Source organism: Bos indicus, chromosome 17 (genome assembly GCF_029378745.1).
Source record: "Bos indicus isolate NIAB-ARS_2022 breed Sahiwal x Tharparkar chromosome 17, NIAB-ARS_B.indTharparkar_mat_pri_1.0, whole genome shotgun sequence".
Lineage (NCBI taxonomy): Eukaryota > Metazoa > Chordata > Mammalia > Artiodactyla > Bovidae > Bos > Bos indicus.
In genome coordinates, this window is record NC_091776.1 from 57,247,181 (window position 1) to 57,265,432 (window position 18,252).

The 18,252-nt window shown below is 42.5% G+C and overlaps 1 protein-coding gene across 1 annotated transcript in view; it reads left to right on the forward strand.

The window, feature by feature from the left end:
• KSR2 (kinase suppressor of ras 2) overlaps nt 1–18,252 on the forward strand; it is a 485,310-nt gene that overhangs the window by 11,338 nt on the left and 455,720 nt on the right. Inside the window, exon 2 of the mRNA XM_070769588.1 lies at nt 13,892–14,089. The gene's annotated coding sequence lies outside the window, so the exon portion shown is untranslated. The remainder of the gene's footprint in view (nt 1–13,891; nt 14,090–18,252) is intronic.

Consider the following 18,252-nt stretch of genomic DNA (forward strand, 5'->3'; position numbering starts at 1 on the left):
ACTTGAAGCTCTAAGTGCTGAATAATGGCAGTGACATTGAAACTCAGCCCTAAATGTATTTATATTATTTAATAGGAAAATACTTTGACATCTTTAGTCTAAGTATTACAAAGTATTCTAATACTAGTTATTAAGCTTTTCTAAACCGTAGTTAAAACACCTCCCCTTTGATTTGTAACACTTTATAAACAGAATGGGTGCTATGTATTTATTTGGGTAAAGCAACTGTGGTAGACTGCCTAAAAATGGCCACCAACAATCCCTCCCATCCCTGTAGTTGCGTGCCTCTTCCCCTCTCAGGAGGTGGAGTCTTTATTTTCTTACTCTTTGGAAGCTGGCCTTTGACTTGCTTTGACTGATAGAATGTGGTGGAAGTTGGTGGAAATGCTATTCTGGGACTTCCAAACTGAGGCCTGGAAGTTTCCACTGTAATCATATTAGGCAAGAGGTCCAAGTTAGGGACTTCCCTGGTGATCCTGTGATTACAACTCCCTGCTTCCATTGCAGGTTCAATCCCTGATCTGGGAACTAAGATCCTGCAGGCCATGAGACACGATCCACCCCACCCCACCCCCTGCCATTACCTCCACCCCAAAAAGAGAAGGCCAGGCTATCCTGCTAGAGAAAGAGGCCAAGGGAGGACACTCCAGGGACTCAACTGACAGCTAAGTGGCCCCAGACACTTGAAGGCCCCAGACACATGAACCCCACAAGGAAAGAGGCCCAGCCATATAGTCCCCAGTCACTCAAGCCAATCTGGCTGAAGTGCCAGCCCTGTGAGTGAGGCTGCCCTGGGTTCTCCAGACCCTCATGAAGCCACTCCAGCCAACACCATGTGGAACACAGATGAACTGCCCCTCTGAGCCCTGCTGGAGTTCCTGACCTACAGATTCAGGAACAAATTAAATGAATTATTTTTAGCCATTGCATTAGGTATGGTCTGTCATGCAGTAATAGATAACCACCACAGTGACAGTTCTCCAAACTCCTTCAAACTGGAATTTACCAACTCTTAAAACTTTATTGGAGGCTACAAAGAAAAACTAGGTAGAATATTCACTAACCAAAGCTGACATAGCTAAGAGAATTTCTTAAAAGTCCTTTTGAAAAAGTTTTGTACTGTGCTTATAAACTGTGTCAGTTGCTGATGTTTCTGTCATGCTGCTGCTGTTGCCAAGTTGCTTCAGTCTTGTCCGACTCTGTGCGACCACATAGACGGCAGCCCATCAGGCTCCCCTGTCCCTGGGATTCTCCAGGCAAGAACACTGGAGTGGGTTGCCATTTCCTTCTCCAGTGCATGAAAGTGAAAAGTGAAAGTGAAGTCATTCAGTCGTGTCAGACTCTTTGCGACCCCATGGACTGTGGCCTAACAGGCTCCTCCGTCCATGGGATTTTCCAAGCAAGAGTACTGGAGTGGGTTGCCATTGCCTTCTCTGGTTTCTGTCATAGCGAGTGATTTATAATAGTCAAGGCTATGGTTTTTCCAGTGGTCATGTATGATGTGAGAGTTGGACTGTGAAGAAAGCTGAGCACCAAAGAATTGATGCTTTTGAACTGTGGTGTTGGAGAAGACTCTTGAGAGTCCCTTGGACTGCAAGGAGATCCAACCAGTCCATCATAAAGGTGATCAGTCCTGGATGTTCATTGGAAGGACTGATGCTGAAGCTGAAACCCCAATACTTTGGCCACCTCATGCGAAGAGTTAATTCATTGGAAAAGACCCTGATGCTGGGAGGGATTGGGGTTAGGAGGAGAAGGGGATGACAGAGGATGAGATGGCTGGATGGCATCACCGACTCGATGGACATGAATTTGGGTGGACTCTGAGAGTTGGTGATGGACAGGGAGGCCTGGTGTGCTGCGATTCATGGGGTTGCAGAGTCAGACACGACTGAGTGACTGAACTGAACTGAACTGAATGTGTAACCATGACTATAGCAATGACAAGAGTAGTCACTTTAATATTTATCTACTTCTTACTTGGGATTAGGTAAATGAGATGTTCCAAGAAAGCTGTGAGTGAGAATGAACAGTATTACAAACTAGGCCCTTTTCTATAGCATCCCTAGGCTGGAAATATTAATATTTTTTTTATAAAGTACACAGCATCAATAGAATGTTTATATGCATGTATTCCTAGATCTAAGACCAAAAGTAATTTATCTAGACCTAAAATAAGTTTGAAGCAAGTTAGAATTTTTGTTCAAATTATAGGTATGACTTGCATTCAGTTCAGTTCAGTTGCTCAGTTGTGTCCGACTCTTTGCGACCCCACGGACCCCAGCATGCCAGGCCTCCCTGTCCATCACCAACTCCCAGAGCTTACATAAACTCATGTCCATTGAGTCAGTGATGCCATCCAACCATCTTATCCTCTGTCATCCCCTTCTCCTCCTGCCTTCAATCTTTCCCAGCATCAGGGTCTTTTCAAATGAGTCAGCTCTTCACATCAGGTGGCCAAAGTATTGGAGTTTCAGCTTCAACATTAGTCCTTCCAATGAACACTCAGGACTGATCTCCTTTAGGATGGACTGGTTGGATCTCCTTGCAGTCCAAAGGACTCTCAAGAGTCTTCTCCAACACCACAGTTCAAAAACATCAATTCTTCGGTGCTCAGCTTTCTTCACAGTCCAACTCTCACATCCATACATGACCACTGGAAAAACCATAGCCTTGACTAGACAGACCTTTGTTGGCAAAGTAATGTCTCTGCTTTTTAATATGCTTTCTAGGTTGGTCATAACTTTCCTTCCAAGGAGTAAGTGTCTTTTAATTTCATGGCTGCAATCACCATCTGCAGTGATTTTGGAGCCCCCCAAAATAAAGTCTGACATTGTTTCCACTGTTTCCCCATCTATTTCCCATTAAGTGATGGGACTGGATGCCATGATCTTCATTTTCTGAATGTTGAGTTTTAAGCCAACTTTTTCACTCTCCTCTTTCACTTTCATCAAGAGGCTCTTTAGTTCTTCTTCACTTTCTACCATTAAGGGTGGTGTCATCTGCATATCTGAGATTATTGATATTTCTCCCGGCAATCTTGATTCCAGCTTGTGCTTCATCCAGCCCAGCATTTCTCATGATGTATTCTGCATATACAGGGGTCGCTAGGAGTCGGACACAACTGAGCGACTTCACTTTCACTTTTCACTTTCATGCATTGGAGAAGGAAATGGCAACCCACTCCAGTGTTCTTGCCTGGAGAATCCCAGGGATGGGGGAGGCTGATGGGCTGCCATCTATGGGGTCGCACAGAGTCAGACACGACTGAAGCGACTTAGCAGCAGAAGCAGCAGCATTCTGCATATAAGTTAAATAAACAGGGTGACAATATACAGCCTTGATGTACTCCTTTTCCTATTTGGAACCAGTCTGTTGTTCCGTGTCCAGTTCTAACTGTTGCTTCCTGAGCTGCATACAGGTTTCTCAAGAGGCAGGTCAGGGGGTCTGGTATTCCCATCTCTTTCAGAATTTTCCACAGTTTCTTGTGATCCACACAGTCAAAGGCTTTGGCATAGTCAATAAAACAGAAATAGATGTTTTTCTGGAACTCGCTTGCTTTTTTGATGATGCAGCTGATGTTGGCAATTTGATCTCTGGTTCCTCTGCCTCTTCTAAAACCATCTTGAACATCTGGAAGTTCATGGTTCACGTATTGCTGAAGCCTGGCTTGGAGAATTTTGAGCATTACTTTACTAGCATGTGAGATGAGTGCAATTGTGCAGTAGTTTGAGCATTCTTTGGCATTGCCTTTTTTTGGGATTGGAATGAAAACTGACCTTTTCCAATCCTGTGGCCACTGCTGAGTTTTCCAAATTTGCTGGCATATTGAGTGCAGCACTTTCACAGCATCATCTTTTAGGATTTGAAATGGCTCCACTGGAATTCCATCACCTCCACTAGCTTTGTTCGTAGTGATGCTTTTTAAGGCCCACTTGACTTCACATTCCAGGATGTCTGGCTCTAGGTAAGTGATCACACCATGGTGATTGTCTGAGTTGTGAAGATCTTTTTTGCACAGTTCTTCTGTGTTTTACCAATACTGAAATTTTAAAAACTTAGTATTTAGTTTTGCCAAGTTTGCCAGCCTTTTGACAATAGTGTGTATGGAAACATTGCTAGCAATTTTGTCCACCTCAAAATTGTTTTATCTGCAAGATTGGGGTAGATTTTTTTTTTAACTATGACCTGTCTTCTGGGGAGAAAGCAGGTGTATTTTAAAAAATATTTAATTTTAGTTATTTATTTGGGTATGTCAGCTCTTAGTTGTGGCACACGGTATCTAGTTCCCAGACCACAGATTGAACCTAGGCCTCCTGCATTGGGAGAACAGAGTCGTAGACACTGGACCACCAGGAAAGCCCCTGGATTGATTGATTGATTTTTTAAGAGAAGAGCAAGATTTCCCTGGTGGTGCAGTGGATAAGAATCCACCTGTCAATGCAGGGGACACACATTCAGTCTCTGCTCCAGGAGATTCCACATGCTGAGAAGCAACTAAGCCCCTGTGCCACAAGCACTAAAAGCACACTCTGGAACCGAGAGCTGAGACTACTGGGCCTGTGGGCCGCAACTACTGAAGCCCATGAGCCCCAGAGCCCGCGCCCTGGAACCGCCGAACCCCAGGGCTGCAGTTCCTGACGCCTGCATGCCTAGAGCCCGACCTCCACGACAAGAGACGCCAGCACAGTGAGAAGCTCTTACAATGGAAGGGGAGCCCCTGCTTGCCGAAACTAGAGAAAGTCTGTGCAAAGCAATAAAGACCCGTGTAGCCCAAAATAAGTATTTAGTTTTTTAAAAAGAGAGAAGAGCATTTAAATGAGCAGGTGACATATAGAGCAAATACTAAGCATACTTGGTGCCTGTTCACTAGGAAATTACAAAATAAAGATAGAAAAGGGACTGGAAAAGGGCCAATAATACGAGCCAAATACTAAGGGAAAAAAGAATAGTTTATACATGAGAAATTATTAGCATAAGGCATTTTGTTCTGTAATGTAACTTGTAAATGTAAGAGACTAGGAGAGAAGTGGTAAATCTATAGAAAATAAGAGAACAAAGTGACTTAAAAAAATAAGACTCATGCATGCAGAATTAGGGAAAGATCTGAAAACTAGTCCACTGGGTTTCCATTTTTGGCAATATTCTGGACTAGACAATCTAAAAACTTTCCCACATTTGATAGAAATCGAGGTAAAAATATAAAAAACACCCTTTTAAAGGCAGAACATAGGGATAATCCTCTGGAATCAGAGGATAGTAGAGGAAGGATTTTGAGTTTTAAAGGTCCCAAAGGACAGAGAGGACTGTGGCCTCCACACGAACAAGGACCTTCAAAGAGGAGCTCCACCTTTATGCAAAGGGGTGGAGGGTCTAGAAAAATCTGCCCAGCCAGCATAGGGCGATAACTAGGATGTTTATCTGTCTTATTGAGGTCCCCGGGTAGGCAAGAAATGTCCCTTCTGAATCTATCACAACAAGGCCCTATTCACAAAGATTTGGAGTTCTGATTTATGCTATGGAGAATGCCCAAACCAAGAAAGTAGCTAAACACAAGCTCTGGAAGGACAAACCTTCAGACTTGATGTCCAGGATTCCCATAAAGATCTATTCATTTGAAATGACTAACCACACAAGGAAACAATTCACCATGAGCAAGGGACAATAGAAACAATAAACAACAAAATAAACTCCCAACTGCCTCAGATAATTGTATTTTTAAAGACTCCGTTAAAATACATTGGATCACAGTGATTAAAGCCACAAATAAATGAATAAAAACCATGAGAAAAGAACAACTCTTAAAATAGATAAGGTACTTTCGAAAAAGAAAGTAGGATGCCTGTATTTTGGTAAGCTATCTTTCTCTTTTGTCACTGTCAGTGGAAGCAAATATTCAACATGAGACTGTACCTACGTGTTTGTGTATTAACTAGAAGCAGTAAAATTTCCCCATGAGTCATTCGTCATCACCCATTCAGCAAACATTTATTGACACCTGCAGTGGGCTATCAACTGTGCTATGTCCTGGGGATACAGCAGGTAAAGGAGACGGACTCTACAGTAGATGAGAGAGAAGAGCAGACAACACAGATACTGAGGAAGTTAATCACTAGTGTGAAGCACCTGCCCAGGGTGAAAGAAAGGAAAGGGAGACCCAGGCTGGGAGGGGCCGAAGAGGACCCTGAGGAAATGATGTATCAGCAGACTGAAGAAAGAATAACCTTTAACTGGATTCCAGACAGGCTGGTGCAGTGAAGAGTCTGCAAGAAGACCACTAAGGCGGAATGAAGAAAGCCCATGGGGGTGTGGAATATGTGTGTAGACTGTTACCACTCAAGGCTGATCTGGTCTAGGGGCCAGATTCTGAAAAATTTTCATGTTAGGCCAGGCAGATGGGATGTAGATTCATCCTGCAGGGCCTTGGGAAGTTTGGGAGAGAAGAGATCATTAAACTCATGCTTTGGAAAGACCATTCTGGGGATGAGGTGCCAAATGGTTTAGTAAAAGGTATTACCTATCATTCCTGTAACCAGGACTGAGCTGCAAAAGGAAGTTCCTATCCTGCAAGTTTAAGGGTGGAGGGGGACAATTGAAAACAGTTTTGATGAACATCAATAGGGGAATGAAATAGTTAAGAGGAAGTAAGCTTGACAATAAATCTATTGTGCCTTCCTAAATGGAAAAACAAGCATAAGAATAATACATAGAACATGGTCCCATTGAAAAAAAGAGAGAGAAACAAAACCTAAACTGCTCCTGTACCTGTGTGCATAGTAAAAATATGTAATAATATGAAAAATAGTTTGAAAGAGCTACCAACCTCCTCTTCTGGTTCTTCTGGTTTCTGTCCTGGATAGTTGAGGAGAGGGACAATAACCATGATAGTTCCTCTTTTCAAAAGTTTCCTCTTTTCTGCTCATTGTCTAAACAGGAAAAAAAATTACTCCGAGGTCACAATCATGACACCCTCACTGGAAGGTGGGCTCCCGTGGACGTAAACCACGTGTTCTGTTCGTGATTGAATTTCTCCCGTGGGCAGCGCATAAATGCCCAATAGAGGCACACTGGGGGGCTTCCCTGATGGTTCAATGGTTAGGACTCTGTGCTTTCACTGCAGGGGCACAGGTTTGATCCTCAGTCATGGAACTAAGATCCTATATACCCTGTAGTTTGGCCAAAAAACAAAAACAAAAGTGTACTGGATTTGAGAAGGATGATATGGGATTTGGGAATGCCCTAAAAGTTATGAGGAAACTGGTAAGAGATGACTTTTTTGGGAGTTAAATTCAACAAATATTTATTGAGCCCTTGCTGTGTGCCACTCTGAGCTGGCACATACGGTAAGGAGTTGTGTTTAGCAGTCTAAAGACCTAAATTAGCAACAAGCAAAGCAGGATTAGAAAGACACGGTCAAGGGCACCATGACTTTGGAGTCAGGCAGACCTGGGTTTGAATGAGGACTCTTCCACTTACCAGTTGTTTGACCAAAGGCAAGCAGCTTAACCTTTTCAGGCCTCTCACACCTCATCTGCAAAATAAGGACTGTAAAAATAGTGCCTACCTCAGAGAACTGTTGAAAGAAATAATTGAGATATTCATGTCTGGCACTTGGCACAGTACTTGGGACAGAGTAAGCTCTCTATCCATGGGAGGTGTTATTGTAGACAAATGCAGGGATCAAGTTCACTGTGTTTGGTGCTAATCTCACCAGCTACTGTGAAATATCCATCTCTGTGGTGACTTGGGTAGTCAGGATAATGGCCCACAAAGATGTTCACTTTTCTATCCCCAGAACCTGTGACTATGTTACCTCACATGGCTAGAGGGACTTCACAGATGTGATTAAGTTAAGGATCCTGCCATGCAGAGATTATCCTAGATTATCCCAGTGGGCCCAGTGTAATCACCAGAGTCCTTATAAGTGAAAGAGGAGGCAGAGGAGTCAGAGAAAGATGTGACAGTTGGAAGCAGAGGGATGTGATGGCTGGCTGGGGGCCAGGAGCCAAGAATTGTGGGCAGTTTTTGCAGGCAGAAAAGGCAAAGAAATATTCTTCTCTAGAGCCAGAAGGAACAAAGCCCTGCCGACACCTTGACTAGCTCAAGATATTTTTGGACTTCCAATCTTCTGAATTGTAAGATAATAAATGTGGGTTGTTTTTAGCCCTATGTTCGTGCTAATTTGTTACAGCAGCCGTAGCAGACTCATACAGTAATGATGGGCCTGGAGATGGTCCAGACTCTATTCAAGGAAGGACATACTGTCCAGCTGCTGGGAGCATGATCTGGAGACATATTCTCCTGTCAACTTCTTTGGGGTCAGCCTCAGCTACAGAGAGCTATCTCTTTCAAGTTCGTGTCCTTTCTGGGGGAACTCATCCCTAGTAACTGAGGAAGGCAGAGATGAGGGAAGCTATCCTTGGGTAAGGTCTTAGAGCAAAGATATTTTCAGGCATGCAGAGATTTTAAAAAAAATTACCTCCCATTTACCCTCTTTTAGTAAGCTTCTGGAAATGTGTTCCCCCCCCCCCCCCAAAAAAATGACAGAGTAAAGTGAGAAAGCTAAAGACAAGACTCCAGGGAAGAGGAGATTTTAAATTGGCGAAAGGTAAAGTGAATTCTGAGGACAGTGACAATAAGATGATTTGAAATGACAACGGTGTAGCAGGCCCCAGAGAGCAGCTTGTCCAGACTGGAGCAAGAAAACAGATTCTGGGAAGAGGTCTCCAGGAAAAAGATGAAACAGCTTCTTTGAACGTAGAGAATATTTTGTTGATCAGCCTATGGCGGAGATGTCAGAGCACTTGGAGAATTACTTAGAAACAATAGTTAGAAAACCAGAGACACACACAAAAAAACCAAGGTAGTTATTAACTCTAGGAAAAGCAAAGAGTTGTCTAAGAAAGGAGGCATAGTCATAGTGCATCTACTTGGTTTGGTAGTAAACAGTATTTATGTGGTTGTAATAAAAACATAATATAAACATTTTCCACTCCTGAAGTGCTATGTAATGATGTTGGATAGGAGGAGGATAAGTAGGGAATGTTGTTAGTGTGGGGATAAATGAGCCAATAAATAGTCTAAAATGGATAAATCAAGAAATTTTGGTTTATGTTTCTTATTTAGAAGGACATTAATAAGTACTGGGATAAAAAATATGAAGGTTGCGGGTGGTTGCCTAAGAGGAATAGGACCTGAAAGGTGAGATGGGGAAAGAATAGAACAGGTCCTTTAAATTAAATAAATATAGTTGTTTTTCAACTATATTATTTTGTTTTGTTGTTGTTGTTTTGGCTGCAAGGTTTGTGGGATCTTAGTTCCCCCCAACCTGGGATAGAATCCATGCTCCCTCAAACAGAATATTAAGTAGAGTTCCCTGTGCTATATAGTAGGTCCCTATTAGTTATCTGGTTTATATATAGTAGTGTATAAATGTCAATCCCAATCTCCTAATTTATGCCTCCCCCCTTTCCCCTGGCAACCATAAGTTTGTTTTCTACATCTGAAGTACATAGATTTTGGAGTCTGACAGTCACTTTTTTATCCTCAGCCCTGCCATTTGTAACCTTGGACAAATCACTTAACTTCTCTGAGCCTTGGTTTTTCTTGCCTATAGAATGGGGATGTCAATAATACCTGTCATAGGACTGATTTGAGAATTAAATGAGCTAAAAATAAGAACACTAATAACTAAGGAACTGTGCTAGCTCCTTTATTATTATTATCTCATTAAATCTTTAGGACTTGCAAAATTTATGAAGGGCATCATATCACAACAATTATTTGTATAATTATTCATTGTTTAATATGAATGGTTTTCTGTTATTGCTACTGCTGCTGCTAAATCACTTTAGTCGTGTCTGACTCTGTGCGACCCCATAGACGGCAGCCCACCAGGCTCCCCCGTCCCTGGGATTCTCCAGGAAAGAACACTGGAGTGGGCTGCCATTTCCTTCTAGGTTGGTACAAAAGTTTGTTTCTGTTATTAATAGTATTTCAATGGGAATAACGATAATTAGGAGATACAGATGTAAACAAGATAAACTCAGTAGCATTCTGCTTATTTTGAAACCAAATTTCCAATATCCTCTGTCCTCCTATTACCCATAGTCTTGAACATGAAATAAAAAGAACAATGTCCCCTGGGCATCAGTTCAAAAGTGACACTTTTTTGGCTTAGCACTGCATTCTTTTTAAAAATTGTGGTAGAATAGGCTTAACATGCTGGAGAAGGCAATGGCAACCCACTCCAGTACTCTTGCCTGGAAAATCCCATGGACGGAGGGGCTTGGTGGGCTGTAGTCCATGGGGTCGCTAGGAGTCAGACACGACTGAGCGACTTCCCTTTCACTTTTCACTTTCATGCATTGGAGAAGGAAATGGCAACCCACTCCAGTATTCTTGCCTGGAGAATCCCAGGGACGGGGGAGCCTGGTGGGCTGCCGTCTATGGGGTCGCACAGAGTCGGACACGACTGAAGCGACTTAGCAGCAGCAGCAGCAGCAGGCTTAACATAAAATTTACCGTTTTAACCGTAAGTACACAGTTAAGTGGCATAAGTTCATAGGCACTGTTGTGCAGCCACCTCCATCTCTAGAACTTTTCATCTTTCCCAAATGAAGCTCTGTACCCATTAAACAGTAACTCCCTGTTGCCCCCTCTTGCCACCCCTGTAACCATTATTTCACTTCCTCTCTTTATGCATTTGACTATTCTAGTTAATCATACAATCTAGGAATCTAGGAATCATACAATAGTTGTCTGACCTATTTCACTGAGTATAATGTCTCCAAATTTCATTGATGTTGTGGTATGTATCAGAATTTCATTCTTTTTTTTTTAAGGTTGAAAATTTTCCTATTGCTTGAATAGACCACATTTTGTTTATCCTTTCATCCACTGATGGACATTTGGGTTATTTCTACCTTTTGGTCACAGTGTATGATGCTGCTATGAACATTCATTTGCAAATATCTGTTTGAGTCTCTACTTTCAATTATTTTGGGTATATGCCCCAAAGTGAAATTCCTGGATTATATGGTAATTCTATGTTTGATTTTATCATGCTGTTTTTCATGGTGGTTGTATCATTTTACGTTCTCACTAGCAATGCACCAGGGCTCCAACTTCTCCACATCCTCATCAATACTTGTTTTTCACATACATTCTTGTGCCCGTATGGAAGAGACTCTGTTGTATAGATTCTTAGAAATGGAATTGCTAGGTCAAATGTATATGCCCTCCAAAAGGTTGTACCAATTTATACTTCCACTGTCAGTGTATGGAAGTTTTTATTTGCCATTTCCTCACCCACTTAAATAATATTGTACTTAATATTTGCTATGCACATGGACAAAAAAAACCTCAGTGCTTAAATTTTTATGTTTGTGATTGCTTTGGGAGTATCTTTTTGCATTGGTGTTGGCTACCCATGTAATTTAGCTATGGTGTAATCAGTTTTCTATTGGTGGTCACTTAGCTTGGTTACCAGCCCACTGCATATGTGAAACGCCCAAAGAGGAGGGTGAATTTGGGAAGCTATTAGAAAATGCGTCCCAATACAATAAAATGACTACAGAGATGTTCAAAATGATAGCCCTGAGTCATCAAGTAGTTGCATGGGATTTAGGATGTGGAATTGTGTTTTTACAAAGAGTTCTATCAAAAATGATTTAAAATATGAAGGCTTGGTAATTTTAAAAAGCTACCGTTTACTGAACTTCAACCATGTGTCACTCTCTGTGTTAGGGGCTTTTCATACATCATTTTACATCATCTTGGCTGGAACAGACACATCTCATTTTACAGTTGTGGAGATGGATTCTGGAGATATGCCCAAGGTCACAAAGCATAGCAGGGGGGTGGGTAGTGGATCCCAACCCAAATCTGTCTGACGTCCTTGAGAGTGACATCTGAAGTGGGTCCTGGAGCTTTGTGGAGACAAGTATGGACTACCTGAACCATAACTCCCAGTGTCTCGAATATTCTGGGGCTTTTTGTTTTGTTCTTTTGTAAGTGTGTGTGCAAATCCAGAGTCAGTAAACTTTGAGACGAAGACTTGATTGCACTTCTGCACAGAGTGTGCGGCATGACTCACTAGGAAGTGACTTTAGGGGCTGCTCAAACACAATATTAAATGGCACTGAATCACCCAGCAAGGAAGTTACTCCCCTCGATCCCTTGCAATCATTTCATCAAGGAGAACGTCCCTACGTGGTGCTAGAAAGACTGTAACACCTCTTTAACCCTGGCCAGTTTTCTTTAAAAAGCAAAGATGCACCTGCAAATTCAGAGCTTCATTAAGTAACAGTGTCTAGGTAGAATTTAATAACATTATTTTTTAAAATTATATTTACTTCTATGGTTATCATCTAATTATGGCAAGATATCTATTTTTCATTTATTTGAATGAAATAAATGTCCCTTTTACAATAAATTTGCTTTTGTAAAAATAGCAAGTCACTTCATAGAAAATTATATGCTGTGTCAGATTGTAAAATAATTGGGCAAAAATTATGCATAAAGATAATACTCGAATGAAGTTTTGGAGACACTACTTTAGTGGATCTGTAACAGCAGTATCTGGGCTTCCGAGGTACTGCTATTTGTTAACTCTTCATACTTTTCTAGCTTTAGGGTACATCATGGCCCCATGGGATGTTTGTTAAAAATGCAGGTTCCCAGGACTTTAACCCCAGAGAGCCGAAGTAAGTCCCAGGTGGGATCTGGGATTTTGAAATTTTTTTGGCTGTGCCACATGGCTTGCAGGATCTTAGTTCCCCAACTAGGGGTTGAACTTGGGCTATGGGAGTGAAAGCCCAGAATCCCAACCACTAGGCCATAGGGAACTCCCTGGGATTTTGCAGTTTTGAGGTAACTGGTTAGCATGGGGTACTTACAGAAATTCTGAACTAGATCTTCCAATTTTAACCCAATACGGGGGTGTTTTTTTGTTTGTTTGTTTTTTTAATGGATTTGCAACAGGGCTACCTGTGTGCAAACCTGCCAAGCCACAGAAGTGCTTTTGCCTTTGTGCTACTTTTGTGTTTCCAGGGATAGAAGCAGTTACAACTAACGTTCAGGCTATGTTCTAAGCACTTTACACTTGTTGAGTCACTGACTCCTCATTACCACCCCAGGGGCAGATAGTTACTACTCCTATTTTACAAGTGAGGAAACCTAGATCCAGAGAGCTGAGATCCCTTGAATAAGGTCACAAGGCCAGGAGGTTGGCAGAGCTGGGATTAGAACCTGGTTATGTGGCTCCAAACCAGCATTTTTCCCTCTAGTAGTCTATTACCTCTCCTGGACTCCAGCTCTACTTGTGATGATGAAGAATCCATCGTATCAGGAAATCAGACTATTTATAATCAGAAATATATTGATATTTGGACTGAATAAATAAATGAATCAAAGACTGGGTGAATGTTTCAGCATTGAGAACAATTTGCCTTCTCTTGAAACTAGGGGCAGGGCTGTCTTTTAAAAACTAAAAGTCAACATTTTTACTTCTTTTGATGAAAAAAAAAAAAGAGGCGTTCTCAATTTACCAAGAAAAATAAACTGTTACTGACTTACGTGATCCTGTACACAAAAAGCACAAGACGGGGAAAACCTGTGATCTGTCTTGCTAAACATTTCTAACTTTCTCCCCCATTTCTTCAAAGACAAGTCCAAAAATCACAGATGAGACTTGTAAAGGACCTTCGGTTCTATTTTTCCAATTCAGGTACAAAATGGGGCTCAGTAAACTCCCAGTCTGTACCTTTCAGAAGAAGGCAGTCAAATTTTGGATGACTTGAAGCTCACGCAGGACGACCTGGGCAATTTTGTTCACTCACCATGTGCATTTTTTCTTCCCTCCCCACCCTCCCCCCACCCCCGCCCCCAGCCAAAGTCACAGATTGGTGCTGGAAGCGAAGCCAACACTGGCCTACCAGCCGAGCTGCAGACAGCTGTGGTGGGGTGTGAAGAGGAGGCACATTCTGCTTTTACCGACCAGACAGCCCAGACAGTGTGAGCTAGAGGCAGTGGTGGGCTTCATCTCTGACCCAGGCACAGCTGACCTCCACAAAGGTCTGGTACCAAGGTAGGAAGGATGCCTTGAATATGCACAGACTGTGGAACAGGTTTTGTTTTTCCTGTCAGCAGATGCTTTTTTGCACCGCTGAATTGCTCTGGTGGAAGAGAGCTTACAAGCAGGAGCACATGGAAAATGCATGGCCAGGATGTCAGCAATTGCGTCACAGTTGCACTTTGCAAAGGGGTGATCACTTTGAACAATGCACATGCATTCACATGACAAACCATTAAGACTCTGGTCCCAGGGAAACAGCATGTGTTCTTTATCAGATGGCTTCCTCAGACCGCAGCACACTGTGGACTGGAGCCCTTCACACCCATTAAACAAATGTGGGGCTAACTTTTATATTTTATGAGACGCTTTAGATGTCCTTTTGATAATGAAGCAGTGAACGCTCCACAAAAAAAAAAAAAAAAAACAGATGATTTACTCATGTGTTTCTTGTATCTGTCAAGATGACTGTTGGGCAGCTGAAGGTAGCCTGTGTCTGTGAGTGTAGATATTGAGAACTGCAAAAGACATGTCAGTAAAAACCAAAGAAAGATTTTCAACTTGTGTGCAGTTTGATCTGTAAGGTCCAAGGCCAAAAAAGGGTGATTCTCTAAAAGACAGCTGTCAAGCAGTAATTCTCTCAACTCCAGTTGCATGTTTGAATTACCTAGGGAGCTTTTAAAAATTCCAATCCTTAGGTTGCACCCCAGACCAAAGAAATTAGAATTTCCAGAGGTAGGACCCAGGCCTCAACACTTTTAAAAAAAGTTTCCTGGGTGATTCCCATGTGCAGATAAAGCTTATTGAATCACTGCTTTAAGGGGATATTTCCTTACTTTTTTGAAAGTCATATAGCATTTTGGGGAAAATAGTGATCCACTGATATCTCATTTACAAAGGAATGAAAATGGAAGTCACCATGTAGTGTGGCTGATTTCTGGACTTTGTCATCTACCTCTCTTCTAATTGTTTTGTGCAAGTATTGGAAGGCCTGTGCTTAGTGCCTCTGGGGGCCAGGCAGGTACCAAAGAGGAGGTGAAGGCTGAGGGAAAGGGGACTGGAGGGAACTGGAACACCCCCTTTGCTCCACCCCTCCTCCCATCCTTTCCAGGTGCAGATGCAGCCTAAGTAGGGCCAAGGTTTCAAATTCTTCTGAATAAATTGCTCATCAGAATTATTTTTATGTGAAATATCCCCCTGCTAGAACTGTTTGCCAAAATTTAAAACTCCCTGAAGCCAAATGAAACTCACCTACAGTCCACATTTGGCTTTGTGGACTGCCTTTGCTTTATACATCTTTTGGGGATTCTTCTTTTTATTGCAGTAAAATACACTTAACATTAAATTTACCATTTTAATCCTTTTTAAAGTATACAATTCAGTGGCATTAAGTTCATTCATGGTGTTGAACAACCATCACCTCTATCTAGTTCTAGAACTCTCTCATCACCCCAAATAGAAATCCAATAGCTGTTAAGCACTCACTCTCCATTCTCCCCTCCCCCAGCCCCCAGCAACGGCCAATCTGCTTTCTGTCTCTCAGATTTGCCTATTCTGGGTATTCCATAGCAGAATCATACAGATGTGACCTTTTGTGTCTGACTTCTTTACCTCAGTGCAGCATTTTCAAGTCCATCCATGTTGTAGCTGGAGAAGGAAATGGCAGCCCACTCCAGTGTTCTTGCCTGGAGAATCCCAGGGACGGAGGAGCCTGGTGGGCTGCCGTCTATGGGGTCGCGCAGAGTCGGACACGACTGAAGCGACTTAGCAGCAGCAGCAGCATGTTGTAGCATGTGTCAGTGCTTCACTCCTTTTTATAACTAAGTAAGATTCCATTGTGGGTTTACCTCGTGGCTCATTGGTAAAGAATCTGCCAGTGATGTAGGAGACTTGGGTTCAGTCCCTGTGTTGGAAAGATCCCCTGGAGAAGGGAATGACAATTCACTCCAGTCTTCTTCCTGGGAAATCCCATGGACAGAGGAGCCTGTCAATGGGGTTGAAAAAGAGTTGGACACAACTTAGCAACTAAATCACCACCACCACCACCACCAAAATTCCATTGTATGGAAAGACCATGTTTCGTTGATCTGCTCATTAGACGGTGGATAGGTGACTTGTTTCCACCTTTTGGCGCTTGTGAATAGTGATGCTCTGAACAACTGTGTGCAAGTTTTGTTTCAACACAGGGCTTATTCTTCCATAACAACATACGCTCCCAGAACACTGATCCCAACTCCAAGCATACTCCAAGCAGGTGCTTATGACTTGGGAACTTAACTCTAGGATGACCGAGTCATCCCAGATTGCTTTGTACTGTCACAGTTTTAGCACTGAAGGTTCCATATCCCAGGAAGCCCCTCTGGGTGGTTATACCCCTCTAGAGGCTGCTGAAGCTAATAGGTAGAGGAAGGGCTGACAGGGCCTCTCTCGTTCACCAGCATGAGCCTTCTCAAGGTCAGGCCACATAGTTTAAGTCTTTTGAGTGTGACTTTAAAAATCATTGTGCCGAGCATATGTTCCTTGTTGTTGTTTGTAATCACCAGTGATTTCAGGCCTCTGTCTTTAGCACAAACCAATGCTTCTGTGTGTACCTGGAGGATTCCCTTTTATTTATTACTTCTTTTATGTGTTTATTAAATTTTTTTAAAAAATTGAAGTATACATGATTTACAATGGTGTGTTAGTTTCTGGTGTACAGCAAAGTGGTTCAGAAATGTGCATGTATCAATTCAGATCAGTCGCTCAGTCGTGTCCAACTCTTTGCAACCCCATGAATCACAGCACGCCAGGCCTCCCTGTCCATCACCATCTCCTGGAGTTCACCCAGACTCACATCCATCAAGTCAGTGATGCCATCCAGCCATCTCATCCTCTGTCGTCCCCTTCTCCTCCTGCCCCCAATCCCTCCCAGCATCAGAGTCTTTTCCAATGAGTCAACTCTTCGCATGAGGTGGCCAAAGTACTGGAGTTTCAGCTTTAGCATCATTCCTTCCAAAGAAATCCCAGGGCTGATCTCCTTCAGAATGGACTGGTTGGATCTCCTTGCAGTCCAAGGGACTCTCAACAGTCTTCTCCAACACCACAGTTCAAAAGCATCAATTCTTCGGCGCTCAGCCTTCTTCACAGTCCAACTCTCACATCCATACATGACCACAGGAAAAACCGTAGCCTTGACTAGATGAACCTTTGTTGGCAAAGTAATGTCTCTGCTTTTCAATATGCTATCTAGGTTGGTCAGAACTTTCCTTCCAAGAAGTAAGCGTCTTTTAGTTTCATGGCTGCAGTCACCATCTGTAGTGATTTTGGAGCCCAAAAAAATAAAGTCTGACACTGTTTCCACTGTTTCCCCATCTATTTCCCATGAAGTGATGGGACCAGATGCCATGATCTTCGTTTTCTGAATGTTGAGCTTTATGTATACACTTACATAAATACATAGATATATATTATTTTCCACATTCTTTTCCATTATTGTTTATCATTGGGTGTTGAATATAGTTCCCTGTGCTATACAGGAGGACCTTGTTGGTTAACCATTCTGTATATAATAGTCTGCATCTGTTAATCCTAAAACTCCTAATTCATCCTTCCCCTCGCCTGACCCCAGCAACCACAAGTCTGTTCTCTACGTCTGTGAGTCTGTCTCTGTTTCACAGATAAGTTCATTTGTATCATACTTGACATTCTACCTATAAGTGATATCATAAAATATCTTCTTTCTCGGTCTGACTTTCTCAGTGTGATAATCTGTAGGCTCATCTATGTTGCAGCAAACGGCCCATTCCTGCTTTATCTTGGCTTCAGAATCTCCTCCTCAGCAGAGCTTTCCCAGAGTCCCATCCCTTTCTCTTGCACAGGTCTAAAGGACTCTTTTCTCCTTTCCCAGGGCATGTTCTAATTACAGGATTTGTTTGCACTGGTCCCCCCACTAGACTGTGACTTTCTCGAGAAGGGTGGATGGTTGCTGATGTTTTTGTCTGACCAAATATACCCTTTATACTTCTGATAATAGTATTTCTCTTTCTCTTTGGGGGACCAGTCCTCCCCTAATCTCATACCACATGGTTTGTGTAGACTTGATGCCACTTCCTACTACCCAGGCCTGGCCCATCCTCACGTCCCACCCCCTTGGCCAATGTGACTGGCTTTGGAATCGGTGGCCTGCACATTCAGTCCTG